The 14,348-nt window shown below is 44.9% G+C and overlaps 1 pseudogene; it reads left to right on the forward strand.

Moving 5' to 3' along the window:
* The window catches only part of LOC123482436, a 19,188-nt pseudogene extending 11,069 nt beyond the window's left edge, over positions 1-8,119 (forward strand).
* The last annotated feature ends 6,229 nt before the right edge of the window (positions 8,120-14,348 follow it).

Genomic DNA, 14,348 nt, shown 5'->3' on the forward strand with positions numbered 1-14,348 from the left:
TTCCAGTGTTAATACTAATTGTAATTATTTTGCACTATGGCCTATTTATTGCCTTACCTCCATAACTTGCTACATTTGCACACACTGTATATATATTTTCTGTTGTATTTTTGACTTTATGTTTTGTTTACCCCATATGTAACTCTGTGTTGTTGTTAAGATCAGCACTCCTTCTCTAAGACGCTTTATGAATACAGGCCCAGATAAGGTGCATCCCACTAACTGGTCCCTACCTACTATCAGACGTTACCCGACCTACTATCAGACGTTACCCGACCTACTATCAGACGTTACCCGACCTACTATCAGACGTTACCCGACCTACTATCAGACGTTACCCGACCTACTATCAGACGTTACCCGACCTACTATCAGACGTTACCCGACCTACTATCAGACGTTACCCGACCTACTATCAGACGTTACCCGACCTACTATCAGACGTTACCCGACCTACTATCAGACGTTACCCGACCTACTATCAGACGTTACCCGACCTACTATCAGACGTTACCCGACCTACTATCAGACGTTACCCGACCTACTATCAGACGTTACCCGACCTACTATCAGACGTTACCCGACCTACTATCAGACGTTACCCGACCTACTATCAGACATTATCCGACCTACTATCAGACGTTACCCGACTTACTATCAGACGTTACCCGACTTACTATCAGACGTTACCCGACCTACTATCAGACGTTACCCAACCTACTATCAGGCATTACCCAACCTACTATCAGACGTTACCCGACCAGACATTACCCAACCTACTATCAGACGTTACCAGACCTACTATCAGGCATTACCCTACCTTCTATCAGACATTATCCGACCTACTATCAGACGTTACCCAACCTACTATCAGACGTTACCCGACCAGACATTACCCAACCTACGTTACCAGACCTACTATCAGGCATTACCCAACCTTCTATCAGACATTACCCAACCTACTATCAGACGTTACCCAACCTACTATCAGACGTTACCCAACCTACTATCAGACGTTACCCGACCTACTATCAGACGTTACCCGACCTACTATCAGACGTTACCCGACCTACTATCAGACGTTACCCGACCTACTATCAGACGTTACCCGACCTACTATCAGACGTTACCCGACCTACTATCAGACGTTACCCGACCTACTATCAGACATTACCCGACCTACTATCAGACGTTACCCGACCTACTATCAGACGTTACCCGACCTACTATCAGACGTTATCCGACCTACTATCAGACGTTACCCGACCTACTATCAGACGTTACCCGACCTACTATCAGACATTATCCGACCTACTATCAGACATTATCCGACCTACTATCAGACGTTACCCGACTTACTATCAGACGTTACCCGACTTACTATCAGACGTTACCCGACCTACTATCAGACGTTACCCAACCTACTATCAGGCATTACCCAACCTACTATCAGACGTTACCCGACCAGACATTACCCAACCTACTATCAGACGTTACCAGACCTACTATCAGGCATTACCCTACCTTCTATCAGACATTATCCAACCTACTACCAGACGTTACCCAACCTACTATCAGACGTTACCCGACCAGACATTACCCAACCTACTATCAGACGTTACCAGACCTACTATCAGGCATTACCCAACCTTCTATCAGACATTACCCAACCTACTATCAGACGTTACCCGACCTACTATCAGGCATTACCCAACCTTCTATCAGGCATTACCCAACCTTCTATCAGGCATAACCCAACCTACTATCAGGCATAACCCAACCTACTATCGGGCATTACCCAACCTACTATCAGGCATTACCCAACCTACTATCAGGCATTACCCAACCTACTATCAGGCATTACCCAACCTACTATCGGGCATTACCCAACCTACTATCAGGCATTACCCAACCTGCTATCAGGCATTACCCGACCTTCTATCAGGCATTACCCAACCTACTATCAGGCATTACCCAACCTACTATCAGGCATTACCCGACCTTCTATCAGGCATTACCCAACCTACTATCAGGCATTACCCGACCTTCTATCAGGCATTACCCAACCTACTATCAGGCATTACCCAACCTACTATCAGGCATTACCCAACCTACTATCAGGCATTACCCAACCTACTATCAGGCATTACCCGACCTACTATCAGGCATAACCCAACCTTCTATCAGGCATTACCCAACCTACTATCAGGCATAACCCAACCTTCTATCAGGCATTACCCAACCTTCTATCAGGCATTACCCGACCTTCTATCAGGCATTACCCAACCTACTATCAGGCATTACCCAACCTACTATCAGGCATTACCCAACCTACTATCAGGCATTACCCAACCTACTATCAGGCATAACCCGACCTTCTATCAGGCATTACCCGACCTACTATCAGATACTCTGGGTCCTGTATCCCAGTAAAGAGGCCTTAAAGGGGTATTTCAGGATGTTTGTATTGAAGCCCTTTATCTACCGCCCCAGAGTCAGATTAACTCATGAATACCCTTTTTATGTCTCTGCATCCAGTATGAAAGAAATTAGAGGTAGTTTAGCGAACCAATGCTAACTAGCATAAAAATGGTATCCACGAGTTCATCTGACTCTGGGGAAGTAGATACAGGGCTTCATTACCAAAATCCTGAAGTATCCCGTTAAGAATAGCTCTCACACCGTGTGCAATCATAGTGATAGTAATCGGTGCGTGTCAGTGTGTGTGTGAGAGCAGGAGATGGTGTATTTGGCCAATGGTCTCCGAGTCTCTGTCCTGTTCTCCTATCGTACTGACACACACCTGCGTCACTGGGAGCTCATGTTCTCCTATCTATCGTACTATACACACACACACACACACACACACACACACACACACACACACACACACACACACACACACACACACACACACACACACACACACACACACACACACACACCTGCGTCACTGGGAGCTCTTGTTCTTTATCAGCTCTCCAACCTGCTTCCCCTTTCCTCCTCCCTCCTCCTCCTCCTCCTCCTCCCTCCTTCTCCTCCTCCTCCCCTTTCCTTCTCCTCCATCCTCCTCCTTCCAGCTCCTCCCTCCTCCTCCCTCTTCCACCTCCTCTTCCCCTCCTGTGTGTGTGTGTGTGTGTGTGACTGTGTTAGAGAGAGCAAGTGTTTACTTGCTTTGGCAATGTAAACACGTTTCCAATAAAACCCCTTTTGAATTGAATTGGGGGGAGGATCTAAAAACGGAAAATCCTTATGTAAAGTATGTACAGCAGTGGTCAAGATCTCTTTCTGAGTCAAAATGCAGACCGAGATCTACCACTGATATATTTTTTTTTAAACATAATTTAAAAAACATAAGCCTATGCAACATTAACCAATTAAAAACAGTTCTGTAGCAATGAGGTTGTGCTGTAGGTCCAATACATTATCGTTGCATATTGGCTTTGCTTGAGTTGCCCTGCCAATGTTGTTCTTCTCAGATCGTTTAGAAATCATATTTTTTAAATGGTATGTATATGATCACACTGGTAGTAGATAATTTGTTGTATTACTTGTGAGGCACAGCTGAGTGAGCGTAATAATTCGCTTCTTTTTTTTAAAACTTGACTGATGGCCTCTGAGGGGAGGGAGGGAGCAGCGGTGAGGCTGCCTCTCACCTGACTCTCCCTCCCTCCTCTCTCCCTCCCTCCGCTGAGAAAAGAGGACACAGTCTTCCAGCTGATGGCGAAAACTTATGTCACACTGCATTATTTCTGCCGCATGCACCAATTCATGTTGTTACTCCTATGACCGTGCTTCTGCATTGCTTGCTGTTTGGGGTTTTAGGCTGGGTTTCTGCATAGCACTTTTGTGACATCTGCTGATGTAAAAAAAAGGCTTTATAAATACATTTGATTGATGACCAGAGACGGTTTTAATGCACTACCTGACCAAAAGTATGTGGACAGCTGCTCGTCGAACATCTCATTCCAAAATCATGGGCATTAATATGGAGTTGGTCCCCACCTTTGCTGCTATAACAGCCTCCACTCTTCTGGGAAGGCTTTCCACTAGATGTTGGAACATTTCTGTGGGAACTTGCTTCCATTCAGCCACGAGCATTAATGAGGTCGGGCACTGATGTTGGTCGATTAGGCCTGGCTCGTAGTCGGCGTTCCAATTCATCCCAAAGGTGTTCGATGGGGTTGAGGTCAGGGCTCTGTGCCGGCCAGTCAAGTTCTTCCACACCGATCTCGACAAACCATTTCTGTATGGACCTCGCTTGGTGCAAAGGGGCATTGTCATGCTGAAACAGTAAAGGGCCTTCCCCAAACTGTTGCCACAAAGTTGGAATCACAGAATCATCTAGAATTTCATTGTATGCTGTAGCGTTAAGATTTCCCTTCACTGGAACTAAGGGGCTTAGCCCGAACCATGAAAATTCAGGTGTGAGACAGACCTACCTACAGTCTATATACATACGTGCCATTTGCTATATAGGAGTTAAATATTTTTCTAATTTAGTTATAGGTATCACTTTTTTATTTTATTCCAGGCTTTATCTAAAGATTCCGCAAATAGAAATACACAATGGACAAAAAAACTTTTCAGTTTCTCCTCATGGCTCAGCTACATAATGCCAGGGTATATCTGGTGGTCTGTCTCCTCAGCCACATAATGCCAGGGTATATCTGGTGGTCTGTCTCCTCAGCTACATAATGCCAGGGTATATCTGGTGGTCTGTCTCCTCAGCTACATAATGCCAGGGTATATCTGGTGGTCTGTCTCCTCAGCCACATAATGCCAGGGTATATCTGGTGGTCTGTCTCCTCAGCTACATAATGCCAGGGTATATCTGGTGGTCTGTCTCCTCAGCCACATAATGCCAGGGTATATCTGGTGGTCTGTCTCCTCAGCTACATAATGCCAGGGTATATCTGGTGGTCTGTCTCCTCAGCCACATAATGCCAGGGTATATCTGGTGGTCTGTCTCCTCAGCTACATAATGCCAGGGTATATCTGGTGGTCTGTCTCCTCAGCCACATAATGCCAGGGTATATCTGGTGGTCTGTCTCCTCAGCCACGTAATGCCAGGGTATATCTGGTGGTCTGTCTCCTCAGCCACGTAATGCCAGGGTATATCTGGTGGTCTGTCTCCTCAGCCACGTAATGCCAGGGTATATCTGGTGGTCTGTCTCCTCAGCTACATAATGCCAGGGTATATCTGGTGGTCTGTCTCCTCAGCTACATAATGCCAGGGTATATCTGGTGGTCTGTCTCCTCAGCCACGTAATGCCAGGGTATATCTGGTGGTCTGTCTCCTCATGGCTCAGCCACATAATGCCAGGGTATATCTGGTGGTCTGTCTCCTCAGCTACATAATGCCAGGGTATATCTGGTGGTCTGTCTCCTCAGCTACATAATGCCAGGGTATATCTGGTGGTCTGTCTCCTCAGCCACGTAATGCCAGGGTATATCTGGTGGTCTGTCTCCTCATGGCTCAGCCACATAATGCCAGGGTATATCTGGTGGTCTGTCTCCTCAGCTACATAATGCCAGGGTATATCTGGTGGTCTGTCTCCTCAGCTACATAATGCCAGGGTATATCTGGTGGTCTGTCTCCTCAGCCACATAATGCCAGGGTATATCTGGTGGTCTGTCTCCTCAGCTACATAATGCCAGGGTATATCTGGTGGTCTGTCTCCTCAGCCACATAATGCCAGGGTATATCTGGTGGTCTGTCTCCTCAGCTACATAATGCCAGGGTATATCTGGTGGTCTGTCTCCTCAGCTACATAATGCCAGGGTATATCTGGTGGTCTGTCTCCTCAGCCACATAATGCCAGGGTATATCTGTCAGTTGGCCTATCCAACAGTCTATTCTGTCAGTTGGCCTATCCAACAGTCTATTCTGGCAGTTGGCCTATCCAACAGTCTATTCTGGCAGTTGGCCTATCCAACAGTCTATTCTGGCAGTTGGCCTATCCAACAGTCTATTCTGGCAGTTGGCCTATCCAACAGTCTATTCTGGCAGTTGGCCTATCCAACAGTCTATTCTGGCAGTTGGCCTATCCAACAGTCTATTCTGGCAGTTGGCCTATCCAACAGTCTATTCTGGCAGTTGGCCTATCCAACAGTCTATTCTGGCAGTTGGCCTATCCAACAGTCTATTCTGGCAGTTGGCCTATCCAACAGTCTATTCTGGCAGTTGGCCTATCCAACAGTCTATTCTGGCAGTTGGCCTATCCAACAGTCTATTCTGGCAGTTGGCCTATCCAACAGTCTATTCTGGCAGTTGGCCTATCCAACAGTCTATTCTGGCAGTTGGCCTATCCAACAGTCTATTCTGGCAGTTGGCATATCCAACAGGCTATTCCAAAGTCTCACCATACACGCCTTCCATCTCACCTCACAGGGTTCCCAGCCCATGTCCCCAGTTTATTGCCAGTATAGGTGCAAACTTGTGAATACCTAAAGAAATAACGTACTACTCTGTTATGGACGTGTTCGTTTTTTGAGAGACCTCTTAGCACCCCACACTCCTGCTGAATACTCCAGAACAGGACACACGCACGTCTGATCCAGTTTGGAATAGGTGGCATAAACAGTATCTTTTAGTGTTTTTTGTTTTTCCTATAACTCCCCCAAAAGCTCTACTTGCTGAGTCGGCCAGGGCAGATGTGCAGTACAGAACGGTCATATGTTCATCAATAAAAATACCCAAATATTTATCATTGCTAGTGAACGCAATAAATTCTTCATCAAAACAAAACTGAAAAAACATGTATCTTAGTAGCTGGTTGTTATCGGGTGTTTTTGTCTGGTTGATCACGAGTCTCCCATCTTTTACACCAAATTGACTGCACATAACAAGATGTTCTGGAGGTCTTGTTCAGTTTCTGCCATCAAAATTATATCATCAGCATAATAAAAGGATACATCGTCATGTCTTACTCCAATATTCAACTGTTTTAATTTCTTTGGCAAATCATGAATGAACATAGCAAACACAGTCGGTGACGAAGCATCTCCTAGTTTCAGCTTGTAGAGTTCTTGGGGGGAGCTTCTACATCTCTATTGCTTGCTGTTTTGGTTTTTAGGCTGGGTTTCTGTATAAGCACTTTCTGACATCTGCTGATGTAAAAAGGGCTTTATAAATACATTTGATTGCTTGATTGATTTTACACCCAAGAGTGTGGGGAAACCACCCTGTACGATATTCATTAACACGCACACAGGCAGTTGGTGCTTTGTAGAGGGACTGGATTGTTTGATAAAATAAAACCCATGTCTTTGTCAAACTTGATCAAACTACTGTGTTTCAGGTGTGGGAACTAGGAACTACTACAGGAAGATGGATTATGAGCTGGAGGGACCGTATATTGTGAAACACCTGGAGGGGTGTCTGTAGACGGACTTGGGAATGAAAACCTGTTTTAGTATCATTGTTTTTACCAAGACAAAAATATATTTATTTGTTACTAGTACATGATTGCTACTTTGGAGACACAGCAGAGTACATGAACGACAATACGTGAACGACAATACATGTTCCAATACATGAACGACAATACATGTTCAAAACATGAACCACTCTTGTTTTGGGAATGCTTGTGGTATCAGAGGGCGGAGTAAATAGGTCAGGTTTGGGGATAAGCTGATCCTAGATCTGTGCATGAAAGAGTCGCTTCTACCCAGAGTGAGTACAGCATAGGAGCCTAAACTCACCTTGACGGACCAGTGGTCTGTGCGTCCTCGGTCACTAAGCCGTAGTTCGGGAATACTTTGTAAGAGTCTCCTCCAGCTTCGTGAGAGAACTAGGAGGCTGTTTAACTTCCTGGTTTTAATTCGTCGTGTTCCCTGTAAGGTGAGGAGGAAGCACCCTATAAATGGGCAAGTCAGTGGGGAAAGTCCTTTCTCTCTCTCTCTCTCTGAACAGATGTTTTAAAATCACTGTTTTAAAGGGCAGGAAATGGAATAATAGTGTTGCATAAGTTTATTTTTAAACCCTCTGTTAATCCTATCCCATGTTTTCCTGTTTTGTTTTTATTTAGAACAAATGTTACTTTTGGACTTAAGATTTCAGTTAAAACCCCTTTCATCTGCTCTGAAAGCTGTTTTGGTTTCATGGAATAAAATATTTAACAGTTATATAATTTTCACTGTTGTCACTTTTTTGCCCTTGCTTTGTTATTGAATGTGTTCACTCTTGATAAGAGCTTCTATAAAAAAAAATTGAAAAAAAGACTAATGTACTAGACTGTCAGAGAATGCCTGTGTTGATAAGATAAAAAAAATTCAAATTATACTGCATGAGTTTCCTGTCAAAAACAGAGTAGAGAAATATCAACACTAAAGTTTTTCAGCTGTCCGAAAATAATAGAACATTTAAACTTAAAAATAAAAAATCTGCCCGTCTCAAAAGCCATTTGAGGTCAAATACTGTCTCAATCACCATGGCAGCGCTTCCTGATGATGTGTTCTAGAATCTAGAGTAGCCTATCAGAGGTTTTGTTCGGTGCATGTCAGGAGACCCCAGATGATGAGTACTCTGATGGCTTTTGCTGCTTCATTTGGCACATGGAGCCAGTCCAATTACATCTCTATCAGTCCTCAATCAACAGCACTGACTGAGTGGCCTGATCAGTCCCACTGACTGCATCCCAAACGGCATCCTGTTCCCTATACAGTGCACTACCTTTGACCAGAGCCCTATTGGGAACAGGGTACCATTTGGGATGTAGCCACTCTCCAAATAGGAGGCCTGTCATTTGAAAAACGGCTAACAATAAACTGACCCTCTTTGTAACTGAAACCTCTTATGTGGAGACCATGGGCACGTTTAAGAGGCAAGGCTAAATCAACCGGCTGTAGATGAAAGTGGAGGAGTGAATTCGGGGGAGGTGCATACGCGACAGCCTAAAGTTGGACACTAATGTGGTTTTCCAACAGCAACGCTCAGATCAACATGGCAGTATTTCTAAAAGTGTTTCTTTATATCATGTTGAAATAAACATGGCTCCAACACCAATCTCACAAATTGAAATTATGTGTGTACATTGTACAATCAATTAGTGAGAGAGCCTCAAACATTAAATTTTAGTCATTTAGCAGACACTCTTATCCAGAGCGACTTACAGTTAGTGAATACATATTTTTTTATACTGGCCCCCCGTGGGAATCGAACCCACAATCCTGGCGTTGCAAACGCCATGCTCTATCAACTGAGCTACCTCCCTGCCGGCCATTCCCTCCCCTACCCTGGACGACGCTGGGCCAATTGTGCGCCGCCCATGAGTCTCCCGGTCGCGGCCGGCTGCGACAGAGCCTGGATTCGAACCAGGATCTCTAGTGGCACAGTTAGCACTGCGATGCAGTGCCTTAGACCACTGCGCCACTCAGGAGTACGTCACATCCATTTGTATATATCCACTGTATACATGAATCATGGCAAAGTTTGGTTCCTGTTTCATTCATGTCTTGGGTCACGTTTGCATGAGTCAACAACAGGGAAAAAACCGAATGATTGGTTGACAATAGAGCCTCCCACAATGCAAGCGATGGCTGCAGAATGAAGTTGGTGAACAGCAACTGCACAAACTTGCTGTCGACTGCAGTCAAAACTTCATAACCTTTGATCACACGATTTTTGTAAAGTTCATGCTGTCGACATATAGGCGTTAGTAGGATCATTTTTATCACCATAATGCAACACACTTTGAAAGATCAAAAGTGATCCGCTCGAACGTGTCACATATTCCCACAATTCTTCAGTCAGTGTGGTGTTGGTGGAGTCAAAGATAATTAAGTCTGAACGAGAAAGCCCTACTGAACGAGAAAGCCCTACTGTGCGCTGCGTAATTCCCTGGAACCAATGTCGTGACTTTACTGTGTGTTACTGTTTCACTTTCAACACTGACGCAATGGGGCCAATATCGCTTATCTCCCCTTCTGCTCCCGCTCTGTCTGCTATTAGCTGTGAAATCTAAAACTACTGCCCTCAGAATCAACTGCCAATTATCTCCCCAACTGTGCATTCTCCTCAATTCACAAAGGTGTCATCTCCAGTTAATGTTTCATCTGGCCGGGAGGCTACAGAGGTCTGGAGCAAACAGACTGGTAGCCTGGGGTCCAAGCTGATTTTGATACAGTTCACGAAACGTAGTGAAAAACAGGTTAAACGTAGCAAAATACGGCTCAGTCGGCTAGCTCAGACCCGATTTGACCTCAGCTCAGTTCTCAGGGGCTCCCATGGTCATCACCAATTCATTTTCATCAGGCTGGGAAGCTGCAGAGGTCTGGAGGAAACAGAGTGGTAGCCTTGGATCCCAACTGATCGCTAAAACGCGTTGAAAATTAGGTCGCTAAGATGACCTAAAGATGAAAATGAGCCTGAGTTTTCAGGTTACCAGTCTGTTTCCTCCAGACCTGTTACGAACCCCGTGGCTTTAAAAGTCTAGGGTGGATGGACAAGAGACCCGTAACATAATTCATGCAAATTAGAATCGTGACATGGAAACAGTGAGAACAAAAAATACACCGACAACCATAAGTTACCGTCAAACATAAAATGTTTATTTTGAACACACGGTAAAGGTTTGGGAAAAAAGGGCTGAGCAGGACCCAAGGAATGAAACAATAATGTTAAAAAAAACTAAACTGATCTTGCCTGCCTCAAGAACCACTAAGCTACTGCTAATCATACAAAAATTACAGTGGGTGGTCCGCTCAGGTCTAACTAGTGTTTTTAGACAATGTTCTTCCTACGGGTAATGTATGCCCAAGGGCAACTTGCTTAAATCCCCCTTTTCCCAGAAACACACATAACAAAGTTACCAAACAGAGTAACCAGCAAATGAGTGCGTACACAAAACACAGGACACCACAGTATCCATACTCACATACGAAAATAGTCTCTCACAACAAACACAACTGACTGGCTTTTAAAACAATGGGAGGTGTGAGTGAAAAACCAGAAGCAGGTGGTGCAATACAGAGGAATGTCCACTGATTGGTCCACCTCAGCAATCAGCAGACAAACGGATGTCGGGCAGGTGGGACACCCCAACGACCATCAATCAGGAACACAAAGGACACCTGTGATTAGGGCAGAAGGAGAGGAAAAACACAAGAACACACACAGGATACCTGTATCCGTAACAAGACCTCTGTGGCCTTCCTAGCTTCATGAAGATGAACTGAAGATGACATGAAGCACCCGAAAGCTGTCCTCACTGAGCCGAGGTCAAACGGTGACCGTGTCCCAAATAGCACCCCATTCCTGACCTCGTGCACTACTGTGTCTGAGGGTTTCATTTAGCAGCCAGCCAGGCGTGAAGGGAAAGGCCAGGAGTCTCTGAGAGGAGGAAATGTCACAGCCCTGTCCCAAATGGAACCATGACCCTATTCCCTATATAGTGCGCTATGTTTGACCAGGGCCCATAAGAATCTGGTCAAAAGCAGTGCACTGGGTAGGGAATTGGGTGCCATTTGGGATGTAAGCCACATATAAAATGTGTTTAAAAGACTGTGAGCAGAACTCTATCTCATTCTGCAGGGAACCAAAAGGTTACCTCATACACAGAGGTAGTTGTATCACTGTGGGTTACCCTCCCTAACCCTGTCACTACTCTCCCTCTATCCTCCATCCACTCTCAGCTTCAGTTGCGGTGTTCGTCCCAAAATGGCACCCTATTCCCTATACAGTGCACTACTTTGCACCAGGTCTCATAGGGGTTTGGTCAAAAGTAGTGCACTACATAGGGAATAGGGTGCCATTTGGGACGCATGCTCTGTCCGCTGTCCATTATGGTAATGAGGCTGTATTTCAGGGGCCCATATTTCTGATCTGTTACTTTTTTACGAGGATCATCTCCACCTGGGCTGAGTGAGTGATAGGCGGAACATTCAGGGAACCCTATAGATTAACACAGAGCAAGTCTCAAGTGTACTGAACAAAAGTAAAAACGCAAGATGCAACAATTTCAAAGTTTTACTGAGTTACAGGTCATATAAGGAAATCAGTCAATTGAAATAAATGTATTAGGCCCTAATCTATGGATTTCACATGACTGGGAATACCGATATGCATCTGTTGGTCACAAATACCTTTTTCTTTTTTTTTTAAGGTAGTGGTGTGGACCAGAAAACCAGCCAGTATCTGGTGTGACCACCATTTGCCTCATGTTGTCCCACTCTTCTTCAATGGCTGTGCGAAGTTGCTGGATATTGGTGGGAACTGGAACACGCTGTCGTACACGTCGATCCAGAGCATCCCAAACATGCTCAATGGGTGACATGTCTGGTGAGTATGCAGGCTATGGAAGAACTGGGACATGTTCAGCTTCCAGGAATTGTGTACAGATCCTTGTGACATGGGGCTGTGCATTATCATGCTGAAACATGAGGTAATGGCGGCAGATGAATGGCACAACAATGGGCCTCAGGATCTCATCACGATATCTCTGTACATTCAAATTGCCATCGATAAAATACAATTGTGTACGTTGTCCATAGCGTATGCCTGCCCATACCATAACCCACCGCCACCATGGGGCACTCTGTTCACAACGTTGACATCAGCAAACCGCTTGTCCACACAACACCATACATGTGGTCTGCGTTCGTGAGGCCAGTTGGACGTACTTCCAAATTCTCTAAAATGAAATTGGAGGCGGCTTATGGTAGAGAAATTAACATTCAATTTTCTGGCAACAGCTCTGGTGGACATTCCTGCAGTCAGCATGCCAATTGCATGCTCCCTCAAAACTTGAGACCTTTGTGGCATTGTGTTGTGTGACAAAACTGCACATTGTAGAGTGGTCTTTTATTGTCCCCAGCACAAGGTGCACCTGTGTAATGATCATGCTGTTTAATCAGCTTCTTGATATGCCACACCTGTCAGGTGGATGGATTATCTTGGCAAAGGAGAAATGCTCACTAACAGGGATGTAAACACATATTGCACAACATTTTAGAGAAGTAAGATATTTGTGTGTATGGACAATTTCTGGGATCTTTTATTTCAGCTCATGATACATGAGCAACACTTTACATGTTGCGTTTATTTTTTTGGATCAGTATATACAGTGGGGGAAAAAAGTATTTAGTCAGCCACCAATTGTGCAAGTTCTCCCACTTAAAAAGATGAGAGAGGCCTGTAATTTTCATCATAGGTACACGTCAACTATGACAGACAAAATGAGAAAACATTTTCCAGAAAATCACATTGTAGGATTTTTAATTAATTTATTTGCAAATTATGGTGGAAAATAAGTATTTGGTCAATAACAAAAGTTTCTCAATACTTTGTTATATACCCTTTGTTGGCAATGACACAGGTCAAACGTTTTCTGTAAGTCTTCACAAGGTTTTCACACACGGTTGCTGGTATTTTGGCCCATTCCTCCATGCAGATCTCCTCTAGAGCAGTGATGTTTTGGGGCTGTCGCTGGGCAACACGGACTTTCAACTCCCTGGGGTTGAGATCTGGAGACTGGCTAGGCCACTCCATGACCTTGAAATGCTTCTTATGAAGCCACTCCTTCGTTGCCCGGGCGGTGTGTTTGGGATCATTGTCATGCTGAAAGACCCAGCCACGTTTCATCTTCAATGCCCTTACTGATGGAAGGAGGTTTTCACTCAAAATCTCACGATACATGGCCCCATTCATTCTTTCCTTTACACAGATCAGTCGTCCTGGTCCCTTTGCAGAAAAACAGCCCCAAAGCATGATGTTTCCACCCCCATGCTTCACAGTAGGTATGGTGTTCTTTGGATGCAACTCAGCATTCTTTGTCCTCCAAACACGACGAGTTGAGTTTTTACCAAAAAGTTCTATTTTGGATTCATCTGACCATATGACATTCTCCCAATCCTCTTCTGGATCATCCAAATGCACTCTAGCAAACTTCAGACGGGCCTGGACATGTACTGGCTTAAGCAGGGGGACACGTCTTGCACTGCAGGATTTGAGTCCCTGGCGGCGTAGTGTGTTACTGATGGTAGGCTTTGTTACTTTGGTCCCAGCTCTCTGCAGGTCATTCACTAGGTCCCCCCGTGTGGTTCTGGGATTTTTGCTCACCGTTCTTGTGATCATTTTGACCCCACGGGGTGAGATCTTGCGTGGAGCCCCAGATCGAGGGAGATTATCAGTGGTCTTGTATGTCTTCCATTTCCTAATAATTACTCCCACGGTTGATTTCTTCAAACCAAGCTGCTTACCTATTGCAGATTCAGTCTTCCCAGCCTGGTGCAGGTCTACAATTTTGTTTCTGGTGTCCTTTGACAGCTCTTTGGTCTTGGCCATAGTGGAGTTTGGAGTGTGACTGTTTGAGGTTGTGGACAGGTGTCTTTTATACTGATAACAA

This window comes from Coregonus clupeaformis, chromosome 33 (genome assembly GCF_020615455.1).
Source record: "Coregonus clupeaformis isolate EN_2021a chromosome 33, ASM2061545v1, whole genome shotgun sequence".
In the NCBI taxonomy this organism is placed as follows: domain Eukaryota; kingdom Metazoa; phylum Chordata; class Actinopteri; order Salmoniformes; family Salmonidae; genus Coregonus; species Coregonus clupeaformis.